General features: G+C 43.0%; 1 protein-coding gene across 4 annotated transcripts in view; it reads left to right on the forward strand.

Annotated features, from left to right (window-relative positions):
* The window catches only part of ATG10 (autophagy related 10), a 143,577-nt gene that overhangs the window by 23,483 nt on the left and 104,365 nt on the right, over nt 1-15,729 (forward strand). The gene's annotated exons all lie outside the window — the stretch shown is intronic.

The raw sequence follows: 15,729 nt of genomic DNA on the forward strand, positions 1-15,729 counted from the left end.
ATGGGAGACCATTCCACCTCACTACAGTGATCTGCTCTTTTTTAATCTAAGTAATTGACAATGGGTAGAATGAGTTTTCTGTCATGAGTAAAACTATTCAGATTATTAATTGTATTACTGTAGCATCTAGGAGCCCCAGTCATGGACCAGGGCCCGCATTGTACTAGGGGCTGTATAAACATAGAACAAAACACAGAACTTGTGTCATTGATCCATAGGATCCGTGCTATACTCCTGCTCTTAAACAGTCCCTTGGAGGTACCTCTTCACTGTGCCTGACCCCAGAGGCATCCGACTCTTCTGCAAATGCAGGCCACACAGCTTCATTGCCTCATAAGAGTGAGCCTCTGTACTCCCGCACTTATGTTTCACACCATGAGCTCTGCCTGCCAAGTCCAACTGCAACAGACTCTTCGTCAGAGACTTTCTTTCCTGTTCAGAGATCAGTGCACCTTAGCAAGAACTTACAGTGACACCAGGCAGCATTTTAAAAACCTAGTAGGGTTTAGTAGTCAACTGGAATATAGCATCAGGAAATCCTCAGGTTAGCATAGAGAAGCAAAAGTTAAGATAGAGTTTAGACTGGCCAACATCAGGACTCCACCCAATCAAGCTGCTGTAGAATCCATTTTGACGCTGTCTCTTTGCCTGTCAATCCCAGATGAGAGCCCTGTGTCTCTCCAAAGCGTTTAACACAGCCACCTGACACCTTCCCCTTTGTTCTTCAGATCAGGGCCTTTGCTCTGCTTCATTGCTGAGAGATGGGAGGAAATCTTCTTCTTGGTTGTTGGTTGGTAGGTGTGAATGCCCCAGCCATTGGGATTCCCATCGTCTTTCTGGATCCTCTGTTGATATGGATCGCTTTCAGCCAGCCCTTAACAACCCATTGTAACAGGGCACACTCTCCTCTTGCAAGCGCTCCCTTGGCCAAGTGTGTGTACCTGCATGCTCTCTCTGTGGGGTGTCTTTGGTGATTGAGCCCTCTGGCCTAGTCACACACAGTCTGTCTGTATGATAAAAGCAAAACAAAATCCCTTTCGGGGTACAAGTCCAACAGGGGTCTCTCTCAGTGCCTGCTGTAATGTCTCCCTCAAGTTGTCCCTGCTCCGGGGTAGATCAGTGCCCCAGGGCTTCCTTCCTGGCAACAAAGTCTTCACCTGCCTAGGGCCTTTGAGGCCAGAGCTCTCCAGCTGGGCCACTGCAGTTGAGTTCCCCCCCTGCGGTGCCTCAATGTCCAGGCCACTTCCCCCAGGAGCTAATAGGGGGTGGAGGACCCAGGCCCACCCACTACTCCAGGTCCTAGCCCAGAGACCCTGTAGAGAGCAGCCATCCGCTATGTATGTCTACACTACGAAATTAAGGTCAATTTCATAGAAGTCGATCTTTAGAAAGTGATTTTATACAGTCGATTGTGTATGTCCCCACTAAGCTCAGTAGGTCAGTGGAGTGCGTCCTTAATACTGTGGCTAGCATTGACTCACAGAGTGGTGCAGCGTGGGTAGCTATCCCACAGTCCCCGCTGCCCATTGGAATTCTGGGTTAAGCTCCCAATGCCTGATGGGGCAAAAACATTGTCGTGGATGGTTTTGGGTACGTGTGGTCAGTCTCCCATCCCTCCCTCCCTCCGTGAAAGCAATGGCAAACAATCATTTCTTGCCTTTTTTCCTGGGTTACCCTTGCAGACACCATAGCATGGCAAGCATGGAGCCCACTCAGCTCACCGCTGCTGTTGTGAGCATTGTAAACACCTCATGCATTGTCCTACGGTATGTGCAGAACCTGGCTAGGAGATGCCAGCACGAGGATGATTGTGAAGAGGATATGGACACAGACGTTTCTGAAAGCATGGTATGTGGCAGTTGGGACATCATGGCAGCAGTGGGGCAGGTTGATGCAGTGGAAAACTGATTCTGGGCCCGGCAAACAAGCACAGGCTGGTGGGACCACATAGTGTTGCAGGTATGGGATGATTCCCAGTGGCTGCAAAACTTTCGCATGCATAAGGCCACTTCCATGGAACTTTGTGAGTTGCTTTCCCCCGTCCTGAAGCACAGGAATACCAACATGAGAACTGCCCTGACAGTTGAGAAGCGAGTGGCGTTAGCCCTGTGGAAGCTTGCAATGCCTGACTGCTACCAGTCTGTTGGGAATCAATTTGGAGTGGGCAAATCTACTGTGGGGGCTGCTGTGATCCAAGTAGCCAGTGCAATCAGTGACCTTCTGCTAAAAAGGGTAGTGACCCTGGGAAATGTGTAGGTTATACTGGATGGCTTTGCTGCAATGGGTTTCCCTAACTGTGGTGAGGCGATAGACGGAACGCATATCCCTATCTTGGCACTGGACCACCTTGCCAACCAGTATATAAACCACAAGGGGTACTTCTCAATGGTGCTGCAAGCACTGGTGAATCACAAGGGATGTGATTGGGAAGAGATGGCCAGCCCTCTGTGGAGATAGAGGTGGTTAGGGACTATTTAGAAAAGCTGGACGTGCACAAGTCCATGGGGCCGGACGAGTTGCATCCGAGAGTGCTGAAGGAATTGGCGGCTGTGATTGCAGAGCCATTGGCCATTATCTTTGAAAACTCGTGGCGAACCGGGGAAGTCCCGGATGACTGGAAAAAGGCTAATGTAGTGCCAATTTTTAAAAAAGGGAAGAAGGAGGATCTTGGGAACTACAGGCCAGTCAGCCTCAGCTCAGTCCCTGGAAAAATCATGGAGCAGGTCCTCAAAGAATCAATCCTGAAGCACTTGCATGAGAGGAAAGTGATCAGGAACAGCCAGCATGGATTCACCAAGGGAAGGTCATGCCTGACTAATCTAATCGCCTTTTATGATGAGATTACTGGTTCTGTGGATGAAGGGAAAGCAGTGGATGTATTGTTTCTTGACTTTAGCAAAGCTTTTGACACGGTCTCCCGCAGTATTCTTGTCAGCAAGTTAAGGAAGTATGGGCTGGATGAATGCACTATAAGGTGGGTAGAAAGCTGGCTAGATTGTCGGGCTCAACGGGTAGTGATCAATGGCTCCATATCTAGTTGTCAGCCGGTGTCAAGTGGAGTGCCCCAAGGGTCGGTCCTGGGGCTGGTTTTGTTCAATATCTTCATAAATGATCTGGAGGATGGTGTGGATTGCACTCTCAGCAAATTTGCGGATGATACTAAACTGGGAGGAGTGGTAGATACGCTGGAGGGGAGGGATAGGATACAGAAGGACCTAGACAAATTGGAGGATTGGGCCAAAAGAAATCTGATGAGGTTCAATAAGGATAAGTGCAGGGTCCTGCACTTAGGATGGAAGAATCCAATGCACCGCTACAGACTAGGGACCGAATGGCTAGGCAGCAGTTCTGCGGAAAAGGACCTAGGGGTGACAGTGGACGAGAAGCTGGATATGAGTCAGCAGTGTGCCCTTGTTGCCAAGAAGGCCAATGGCATTTTGGGATGTATAAGTAGGGGCAGATCGAGGGACGTGATCGTTCCCCTCTATTCGACATTGGTGAGGCCTCATCTGGAGTACTGTGTCCAGTTTTGGGCCCCACACTACAAGAAGGATGTGGATAAATTGGAGAGAGTCCAGCGAAGGGCAACAAAAATGATTAGGGGTCTAGAACACATGAGTTATGAGGAGAGGCTGAGGGAGCTGGGATTGTTTAGCCTGCAGAAGAGAAGAATGAGGGGGGATTTGATAGCTGCTTTCAACTACCTGAAAGGGGGTTCCAAAGAGGATGGCTCTAGACTGTTCTCAATGGTAGCAGATGACAGAACGAGGAGTAATGGTCTCAAGTTGCAGTGGGGGAGGTTTAGATTGGATATTAGGAAAAACTTTTTCACTATGAGGGTGGCGAAACACTGGAATGCGTTACCTAGGGAGGTGGTAGAATCTCCTTCCTTAGAGGTTTTTAAGGTCAGGCTTGACAAAGCCCTGGCTGGGATGATTTAACTGGGAATCGGTCCTGCTTCGAGCAGGGGGTTGGACTAGATGACCTTCAGGGGTCCCTTCCAACCCTGATATTCTATGATTCTATGTTTCACCAACATCAGAGTGGGATGGCCAGGAAAGGTGCATGAGGCTTGCATCTTTAGGAATTCAGGGCTGTTTGAACAGCTGCAAGAAGGGACTTACTTCCCAGACCAGAAAATTACTGTTGGGGATGTTGAATAGTTGCCAATAGTTATCCTTGGGGACCCAGCCTACCCCTTGCTCCCAGGCAGCCTGGACAGTAGTAAGGAGCAGTTCACCTATAGGCTGAGCAAGTGCAGAATGGTGGTAGAATGTGCCTTTGGATGTTTAAAAGCTTGCTGATGTTGTTTGCTGACTAGGTTGCTTGCTGACTGTGAGCGCAACCAGTATGCCATTGTTATTGCTGCTTGCTGTGTGCTCCATAATATCTGAGAGAGTAAGGGGGAGACGTTTATGGCGGGGTAGGAGGTTAAGGCAAATCGCCTGGCGACCAATTTTGAGCAGCTAGACACCAGGGCGATTAGAAGAGCAGAGCTAGGCATGCTGCGCATCAGAGGGGCTTTGAAAAACAGTTTCATGACTGGCCAGGCTACAGTGTGACAGTTGTGTGTGTTTCTCCTTGATGCAAAACTATCCGCGTTGTTGAATTTACTTCTCTGTAAGTAATCCCCCTCTCACCTTTGACCACAGGTGGCGAAGGAACTAAAGTCCCTATCGTTTTGAATCCATGCATTATTTATTTATTAAAAAAAAAAGGGAGATCACTAACAAGGTAGCCCGGGTGGGGTGCGGAGGAGGGAAGGACAAGGCCGTATTGCTTATTGTAGCCACACTACAAATCAAAGCTGTTTGAATGACAGCCTTCTATTGCTTTGGGCCATCCTCTGGAGTTTGTGGCTGGGTCCCCGGAGCCTTCCCACCCCGAGTTCTTGGGTGTCTGGGTGAGGAGGACATGGAAGTTGGCAAGGAGGGCAGGCAGTCATAAAATGGGTGCAGTGGCGGTCGTGCTCTTGTTGCCTTTCTTGCAGCTCCACCAGATGCCTGATCATGTCTGTTTGCTCCACCATTAGCCTCAGCATCGCCTCCTGCATGTTCTGATCATGCTCACTGTATGTTTTCCTGGCCTCTGCCACCGAATACCTCCATGCATTCAGCTGTACCCTATCAGTGCGGGAGGACTGCATGAACTCGGAAAACATGTCATCGCATGTGCATTTTTTTCATCTTCTAATCTGCGATAACCTCAGGGATGGAGATGTTACAGGGTGTAGAAACATTTGCACCTGACCGAATGTTGCATGAATGCTTGCCTGAGCTCCTTAACTTTCACACGGCACTGCTGTGTGTCTCTGGTGTAGCCTCTCTTCACCATGCCCTGTGCCATTTTGGCATATATATTAGCATTTCTTCTTTTTGATGGGAGTTCTGCCTGCACAGATTCTTCTCCCAATACAGCAATCAGATCCAGTGTCTCCCGTTAGGTCCATTCTGGAGCTCGTTTGCGATTCTGGGACTGCATGCTCATCTGTGCTGCTGAACTTGCCATGCTGACCAAACAGGAAATGAAATTCAAAAGTTCCCGGGGCTTTTCCTGTGTACCTGGCCAGTGCATCGGAGTCGAAAGCGCTCTCTAGAGCGGTCACATTGGAGCACTCTGGGATAGCTCCTGGAGGCCAATACCGTCAAATTGCACAATGCTGCGTCTGCACTATGCAAAATTCGATCCAGGAAGGTCTATTTTAGCACTACTCCCCTCACCGGGGAGAGTACAGCAGTTGATTTTAAGAGCCCTTTAGGTTGACAGAATGGGGTTAGTTGTGTAGCCGCATTGCTTATAAAATCGACCTAATGCAGCTAAATTCGACCTAACCTCGTAGTGTAGACTGGGGCTGGATCACACTGCTGCCCTAATTCCCTAGGCCACTTTCCTCTAGCTCCGGAACATCTTTACCCTTACCTCAGGGTTGTGTCCTGATGGAGTCCCAGCAACCAGCTCAGGGCTCCTTCTCGCTCTCTCCGGCTTCTGGAAGCACTACCTTATCCGAGGTCCTGCAGCTCCCTCAGCCAGACACACACCATCCACACTCCTCCAGCTCTAGCAAAGAACTGGCCTTACTCTAGCCCTGCAGCTCTTCTTATACTTAACTCCTGGTCCCTGATTGACTATGTCCCACACAGCCATTCTAGACAGCATGGAGAACACTCTCCACTGCCCTTTTCTGGGGTGGGGTGTGGCAGTACCACGAGGCCTGCCATGCACATCATTTATAAAAATATTACAGAAAATACCCACTTCATCACACCCTGCCCCAGAGAGAGTGCCACAAAATCATATTTCACTTATTTTGTTGTGAGGCTGGGTAGCCCAATGAACTTAAATAGTGCCCCTCATTGTAGGCTTCAGTATTTACCATCAACTTAATCCATCCCCAACTTTTATTAAATGCTATGTTAACACCTTTCTTTAGGTGTGAGGGCAGAACTATTATGATTGTCTTATTAAGTACTGACAATGCGATAAGCACTGTACAGGACTCAAAATGAAGACAGTCCTGACCTGAAGAGCTTGCATTCTAAAGGGCAAAAATAGGAAAACCTGGATTTATTTTATAAATTCTTTTTCCTTATTAGTCAAATGGCCCAGCAGAAGCAGTTACTCAGAGTAATAATTCTGTGTGTGGTTTGCCTCAATTCTTTCAGAAGAAGCGAGTCATTGTGAAACCATTTCTGAACCATCATTCATTTCTACTTTATAAATCAGCAGACAGGTTGAGAATGCTCAGGGACAGTCCTCTCCTTTAGAAAACGGAGCATTCACTTTACAATTGAACTAGTTAAAGTTATATACTTATTCCAACATGGGGCCCATCCCATATGCCTGTGCAGGCAGAACTCCCATTATAACTAAGAGGAGTTCCGCATGTATGAGAAAATGTGGGCCTGACTCAGACATCTCTCTCGTATTCCAGAATCTGAGTTAATCTAACTGTTCAGCTATGCTGTTTTGTATATAACAACATAAATGTGAAAATCCCAATTCTCTGTAATTATTAATCATTTTTCTCCAAACAAAACCAGTATTTTTAGAATAAAAACAACTCTCTTTTTTGTGCAAAAGTAAATAAGATGAACAAAAATGTAAACATTTGCACAACCACAGTATTTGTTAGATGGTAAAAAATGTGAAGTAAAAGCCTAACAAACAGTACTTAAGGAAAAAAATGTAAATACATGTAATGGAACCCAGCATTGCATAGGAATAGAAAAAGGGATCTTTATAAAAAGAAAAAAATTCAAGTGTTCTGTACCGATTAAGGACATAATGGAGGTTTTGTCAGGACCCTAGAGTAAGGGGCAACCTGACTTCCCCAGAAGCTGCTCAGAGACTCACAAATCCCACTCCGTTTCCCTGATGACCTGGGGAGGCAGTAAACTGTGATGCATCTGTTAATGGCACAGCATATGTTCCCCAGAACAGCTATGCTGGCTGCCATGTCATGGGATGGGGAAGGAGAGTCAAGACTCTGTTCAGTCTCCTCCTGCCCACCCACATGAGGAATCTAGAATTTGTAGAGCCTGCTTCCCCTTCTGTATTGCTACCTGTGATAAAGTTAGCCAGCATTAGGGGGTAAATTGTCTTGCGTCCCTTGATGCCCCTGCACTGCCAAACCAGCTGGGCCCCTAGTTGCCTCCAAATTAGAGTTGATTCTGCATTTTCTTTTCTAGCACATTCCAGGAGTGTCCATTTTCTGTGTGTATGACTCTTTGGAAGTGCCAGGGCCCAGAAATGAACATCAAATTGGGGCAGGAGGATGGAACCCCACACAAAACAAAACAAAATCAAATATTATTTCTGTTTCCTGAGAAGATCCATATACTGAGACTTAAATCTTCTCTGTTATCTTGTGCCCCGCTTACAACACTCAGATACTTGTGATTTTGTTAATGCATTAATCTGAGAATTGATGTAGTCCTTAGCAGTCCACAGAAAAATACATCCTGTGTGAATTTAATTAACTGGTGTATTACCGTGAAAAATGACAAAAGAATAATATTGTTTAAGAAACATCAAAACTATAAGAAACTTCAATACACTCATTATACCCTTTCTTTGACCTGGAAAAAAACATCTCTAGAAAGGAAAAACTTTGTGTTGACAGAGGTGAGAAGGGGGTGGCAATTCATGTACCACATATTCCCAGCCTTTGGAGTCCTAAGTGTGTCATTCTTGATGAAATGTCTAAATTCTAATGGAATGGCCTAAATGTTTCTGCTCTTCTGAAGAGCTGTAAGCATGGTAAGCTCTCTCCTCTTCCCCCCCAACCCAAACTTTGTTACAAGATCCTGTTGGTATCATTTTTATTAGTGTAAGAGGGAAAAGGCAAATTGCCACGTTTATTGTAAATACAACAAAATATTCCCATATGCAATTTCTATATAGATCCATTCACACACACAGACATTCACACACAGGTTCTACATAGAGGTTGTTATAGTTACCAGCCTAGATGTTCCTTGTGCCAAGTCACTGGCCAGGGTCTGGGCACGAGAGTGGAGCCGAGTTGTTGTCAGATGCACATCCGATGCTCCTGGAGGGTGGTCATAGAACCAGACTCAAAGAACACAGTCCATGGACCCAATTTTTATAGGTCTCTGGTTCAATACAAGTCTATGGAAGTTGCTTCATCATGCTGAATTTACAAATGAGATGACCATCAACCAGCTCAGTCAGCAGGTGGTACATCCATGACGGCTTCATGATGGCTAGATGTTATCTTCTCGTTCTTCCTTGATGCGTTTTGGGTGGATTCTGGTTTGCCCTCCGGGGGTCATCCAGTTATCTCCACTTTGCATATTCTTCGACAGATCGATATCAAGGTTGAAATTCTTAGGATTAGGCTGGCACCATTTACTAACCAATTATTTCCCTGCTTCAGGCTCTCAATTCCATGCACTCATCATTCATTATTTTACTTAACAACACAATCTGTGACTCTTGATTCATTTAACAAGTTTTATCCCACTACCTATTTTTCCCTCTTTGGATACCAAGATTTACCTAGACATGACAAGGGGCCCCCGTGGGGGAAGAGCATCAGGGTGTTGTTTTAAAGAATAGCATTCTTTCCGCAAAGTTCTTATCACTTTCCAGCACAGACTCTTTGTCCTGTACTGGCCTGAAATAATTAGCACTTTGGCCTTGCATTTGTTACAGAATGAAATTCAACAGCATGGAACTGATGTTTATACCTTTTTACAATACCTATATTCTCTTTTGTCTATCTTTATTTCTACTACTAGGTAATTCTATCATACTTTATATAACTTGGAGGGCAACCCAACAACTTCACTATACCAGGACACAGTCACTTTGTTATCCCTGGCAAGTCTGGTTAACAGCACTCACATGTAGCCCTTGGCAGGTAGATGACATGCTACTGGCTTGATTATCGTTGTGGGTGGTAGGGCTCTGATCTTGTTTCTCCTCTATCTTTAAATATTCTTTGATTTTTCTTCTGTTTTACCCAGTAGAATATGCTTAATAAGTTTCCCACAAACCTTAGGAAGAATATCAAAGAAAATATATAAATTAATTATGAAGCGTTTGGGAGAACTGAAGCACATTGTATGACCTCCAAAAATGATCTCCCTCTAGTTAGCATGTTAGCGTGGAGTGACTTCAACTTTTTATCTGCTATCATAACATTCAAAGCTGTCACTTAATATTAACAAATAAACTCCACATCAAACAATTTTTTTAAAAGTTCTAATTCAAATTTTGTAACTGAATGTGACAGTTCAGTTAGTGTAGTAGAGGTTTGAAGACAGGCATAATCTCAACAGGATACCTGCCTCAACTCCCTTGGTAAATAAACCTCATCCTGTTTATGAAACAAGCATCATTCAGATTGTGCTAAGTGAAGGTAGTTTTCCTAATACTTGAACTTTGAAAGCCGAATACCATAATGCCCTGATATAACAAAGGTATTTATAATCTGCCTAATCTGGTTTGGTGATCAAGACATTAAAAAAGAAATACAGAGGATGTAATTTAGTGTCTGTTTAATGTAGATTCTTGTGCTATTTAGAATGTTTACTATATAAAATTAATACTCTAAGATTTTCAAAAATGGGTGCCTAAAGTTAAATATGAACTTAGGTGCCTATTTAGGGGGGACAAATACCGTTGTGATGAGTAACCATATCAAACTTAGAGAGACAAACATTTTTGAAAGTCTGGACTGAGATTTTTAAATTGTTGTTTATGTTTAATTCTGCAAGCCATTTAATCTAAGTATTTATCTTTCAAAAAAACCACCCTATGATTTGATTATATCAGTGTATAAAAAGTTGTCTTTTTAAATGAATTCTGTCATTATTCTGAAGTGGTAATTTTTTTTAAAAATCTAGACTAGATTCCATTGCCGGTCTGGTATTCAGCCTATGAAATATTCAGGCAGATTTACCCTAAAATTACATATCATGCCATACAAAAGTTGCAGTGATATGTAGGTCACGTCTTAGATCTCACATGTAAATGATCTGTTTTTCTTTTCCCCTCAATTTTTTTTTGGGGGGAAGTGTCCTTTTATGCAAGACTGGAACATACTCAGACTCAGATTTTAAATGGGCATACACATGACTTAAGCACATATAACCTCTGATGTGTGGGCAAAAATTGGAGATTCCAATCCAGGCAGTTATGCCAGTGGAAAAACTTGTGAGAGATCAGAAACTTCCAATTTAAAAATATATACTTATGTAGTGATTTTTGTTGTTGTTGTTGTTTTTTAAGGCTGGTCTAAAAACAGATATTTCTTGTCTTTGGCTTTTGATACTTCTTTGTCTGTTGTCAACATTCACCATTAATTAAAAAAACCAACACACATACTCACAACTCACTGATTAGTGGCTCTAGTATAGTTTAACTTTTTTAATGAAAAGAAAAAGTAAAAGTGAGATGCTGCATCTGGGAAAGGTACTGAAAGTGACAGTCATGTTGACGCTTCTTTATTTTAAGTCCTGTGGCATCAGGGGCCTATTGTGTATTATTTAAAATGTCACAACTATAATGCATTTGTAACAAATTACTGGTATGCTATTTCATGTGCACTGATATACTGTGGGAAAATATGGAGCCATTCAATAGATTCAGTGCAATTTGAGCTTTGGAATTTACACTATGATCTTTGTATTTTAGTAAAGCTATAAAATATACACTATAATAAAATTATTTTTCATCTTGTGTTGGGAAGGTAGCTGTTGCTACATAGCTTGAAAGATCTGTGTTTGATAGAAACACTGACTAGCCACTGCACCACACAGTAACCCAGTGAAGCTCCAGAACTGGATTGTTCAGGATTTGAAAGAGGCTTCAGACTGTGGAAGCCTAGCAGTGTTTTTATTGAATACAACTCTTAAATGGGGGTAGGCACATGGCTAAAAGCTCAATAAAATACATAAAAGAGCAATGTTACTCTGAATTTTACTCTGACAGTTTGCTTTATCTCCCAGTTGTACAGGCTTGCATAATAAGCCTGAAATGTTTGTTTCTTTTGAATTCTGATCACTGTGTGCTCTCTTTATTCTCTATACTTGCATCATTGCTTTAGGTTATTATTAATAGCTTTGGTTTTAGTAGCATACTTCAATAACATACTTTAGAATTCAGCAGTACATGTGAAAATTATGTTGGTGACAATCTCTCAGAATTGATTAATGTTAATTTCATTGAGATTTACAAAATACAAAAGGAGCGCCCTATAAATACATAAATTAAAACCGACAGAGTGATGTCAAATATGATAAGAATGGGATTAATGTTAAAATATCATCTGCATTCCTAAAAACAATTAGATGTGCCTAGAATTATCTACTCCTGTAAAGTAATGGGTTTTAAAGATCACGGATTTTCTATATTTAATTGAGCAATAAAATATTTGGGAAGAAATTATGTAGGACTAAATTGTGCCCTGACCAGCACAGGACACAGAGGTGTAAATGAGATACTCGCATCCTGGGTAGTAGCACAGGAGTAGAAGCAGACTTTGCAGAGTGTTACATTTCTCTCTCTCTCTTTCACAAACAGTCTTTTGAGACAGGGTTGGGGGGCAGTTGGTGGGAAGGAGTTCCACCTCCAAAACATGGAGTGGCATAGCTGCACCAGCATGTCATGCAGTGTACGCTGTGCCAGGTATACACTGCACAGTTAACTCCCCTCTTGGAGCAGCAGGGAAGCCAGGAGGAAGATTGTGACACTCTAATCACAGTCTTACTCCTGGACTGCTGCACAGACACTGCAACAATGCACTGCCCCTTACTCAGGGCAGATTATTATCTCACAATCCAGCCCTTATTGTCGGATGTTTATAGCATGAACTCAGAACCACGAAGTATGTAGCATTTGCTAATACTGTTTTACCAAAAGTATAATCTAATTAAAGTTAACTGTTTCCTGTTTATAGTGAGACTCAGAATGCCAGGTTTTTTCCAGTCTTACATATACCTTTCTTTGACTCTTCTAAAATAAGTTGTAGTAGTGCAGTAATGTGCTGTAAATATCATATAGGGCAGTGCCTACTGCCAAACACCAATAATGGCATTTTGCTACGTGCCTCTGTTCTGCACAAACAGCACTCTGAGATCCATCTGTCAAGTCAACATATTTGTTTTGTGCACCTTTGACTGGCAGGTAATATTGTAGATTAACGAAGAATATGCAAACATTTTAGTGAACAAGATAAATAGATAGGATGGCCAGACCACCACACTCTTTGTTCCAGACTTGCAAAGCCAACATCTAATTGTTAATTTGTAAAAATAGTAACATTATTGTCCTATTTATAACTTATAGAATCACAGGACTGGAAGATACCTCAAGAGGTCTTCTAGTCCATTCCCCTGCACTCAAGGTAGGACTAAGTATTATCTAGACCAGGGGTTCTCAAACTTCATTACACAGGGACCCCCTTCTGACAATAAAAATTATTTCATGACCTCAGGAGGGGGGGACCAAAGCCTGAGCCCACCCAAGCCCCAGAATTCTAGGTGTGGGGAGCCAAAGCCCGAGCCCCACAGCTCCAGGAAGGGGAGCCAAAGCTGAGGCTCAGGGACTTCAGCCCCAGGCCAGAGGCCTGCAACCTGAGTCCTGCCACCCAGGCTGAAACCCTCGGGCTTTGGCTTTGTCCCTAGGTAGTGGGGCTCTGGCTTCAGTCTTGGGCCCCAGCAAGTCTAAGCCAGCTCTGGTAACCCCATTCAAAGGGGGCCATGACCCACTTTGGGATCCCAACCCACTGTTTGAGAACCGCTGATCTAGACCATCCCTGACAGGTGTTTGTCTAACCTTCTCTTAAAAACCTCCAGTGACAGAGATTCCACAATCTCTCTCGGCAGTGTATTCCAGTGCTTAACTACTCTGACGGTTAGGAAGTTTTTTAATGTCCAATGTAAACCTCCCTTACTGCAATTTGAGCCCATTACTTCTTGTCCTATCCTCAGAGGTTAAGGAGAATACTTTTTTCTCCCTCCCCTTTGTAACAATCTTTTATCTACTTGAAAATGTATCATGTTCCGACTCAATCTTCTCTTTTCCAGACTAAACAAACCCAATTTTTTCAATCTTCTCTCATAACTCATGCTTTCTAGACCTATAATCATTTTGTCGCTCACCTCTGGACTTTCTCCAATTTGTCCACATCTTTCCTGAAATGTAGCGCCCAGAACTCAACACAAAACTCCAGTTGAGGCCATATCACCAAGGAGAAGAGTGGAAGAATTACTTCTCATGTCTTGCTTACAACACTCCTGCTAATACATCCCAGAATGATGTTTGCTTTTTTTGTAACAGTGTTAACTGCTGACTCATATTTAGCTTGAGATCCACTATGACCCCCAGATCCCTTTCTGCAGTACTCCTTCCAAGGCAGTCATTTCCCATTTGTATGTGTGCAATTGGTTGTTCCTTCCTAAGTGAATACTTTGCATTTGTCCTTATTGAATTTCATCGTATTTACTTCAGACCATTTCTCCAGTTTGTCCAGATCATTTTGAACTTTAATCCTGTCCTCCAAAGCATTTGCAATGCCTCCCAGCTTGGTATTGTCCACAGACTTTATAAGTGTACTCTCTATTCTATTATCTAAATCATTGATGAAAATACTGAACAGAACTGCACCTAGGACCAATCCCTGTGGGAGCCTACTTGATATGTTCTTCCAGTTTGACTGTGAACTACTGATAACTACTCTCTGGGAATGGTTTTCCAACCAGTTATGCACCCACCTTATAGTAGCTCCATCTAGTTTGTGTTTCCCTAGTTTGTTTATGATATAAAACACAACTGATACTGTCTTGTGGCACTCTTCCTCAACAGCATAGGAATAGAAGTAGACTTTGCAGAGTGTTACATTTCTCACGCACACACACAGAGCATGATTCGTTACCTTTCTGCCTCAGCAAGAGAAAGCTTTCCTGGGACTTAAACTTTGTGTCTGCTCCATATCACATCAGTCTATCGACCTGACCAGCAAGCTCTTTAAGACACTGTCAGTTTTAACCTTGCCTTGCAAGTAATAATCAGTGAATCCCCCCCTTTCCTGAGTTCCCCAGAGTCATCTCTCTGCAATGTCCAGTCCCTCTCATTGGAAATTCACAGAAATTAACTGTGTTGCTTCCAAAGAGACTGTGTACACATCAGCCTATTAGGTTAGCTGAGGAATCACTCTTTACTTCAATATACAGAATGGAGATGGTTTTCAGTAAAACTAATGACAGGTTTCAGAGTAACAGCCGTGTTAGTCTGTATTTGCAAAAAGAAAAGGAGTACTTGTGGCACCTTAGAGACTAACCAATTTATTTGAGCATAAGCTTTCGTGAGCTGCATCCGATGAAGTGAGCTGTAGCTCACGAAAGCTTATGCTCAAATAAATTGGTTAGTCTCTAAGGTGCCACAAGTACTCCTTTTCTTTTTAGTAAAACTAATAACTTTGTGAATAAAGAACAGAGATTTAAGTGATACTAAGCAAGAATAAAAGAGACAGGTCTGGTTACAAACAAAACAAAACACAGTTTCTAGTGACTAAAACTTAATTTTAGCAAGTTACAGTCTTTGCCTAAGCAGTTTTCTCATTATTTCAAGTTACCAGCATCTCTAGCCCTCCAGGCCAAAAGATCCAATGTTCACAGAATCAGAAGGTGCTGTCCCCTTTGTTCCCTAAGTGATGGATAGCTAGAATGTCTTTTTGCTCCCCTTTTATTTCCCAAAGTCCATTGTCTTTGCCTCAAATTCTGATCTCTGGCATGCTTAATAAGGTGTTTCCTCTGCCAATTATTAGCTTTATTGCTGTGTTTACCTTACATGTAAATGTGCTTTCATTGTCCTCTGCTTGTGATCAAGCCAGTAAGAATGGTAAATCCACATTCCTTTGTCTAGGGCAGACTTGGCTTATGCACTGCCTCCAAAATACATTTTAAGAACGTATTTCCACCACACACATATAACTCTTTATACACAACCTATACACACATCAGTCAGTGATATTCCTGACCAGCACATCACCAGTTTACATCTGATACCTTACATGATATGTCCTGGATACACATTATGACAACAATGTTTTGGGGGTAGTCAGGATGTCAGGCCTAATACTAGTTACAGTATAATGGGCCCTGTATCATTGGCATTGAGGGGCTCTTAAGGTCACATGTTAGCTTTTGAAAAAGATTTTTTTATTTTAATACATTGTAGCTTTTGGTTTTGCTGCATTAT

Source organism: Lepidochelys kempii, chromosome 5, assembly GCF_965140265.1.
Source record: "Lepidochelys kempii isolate rLepKem1 chromosome 5, rLepKem1.hap2, whole genome shotgun sequence".
NCBI classification, from domain to species: Eukaryota; Metazoa; Chordata; order Testudines; family Cheloniidae; genus Lepidochelys; species Lepidochelys kempii.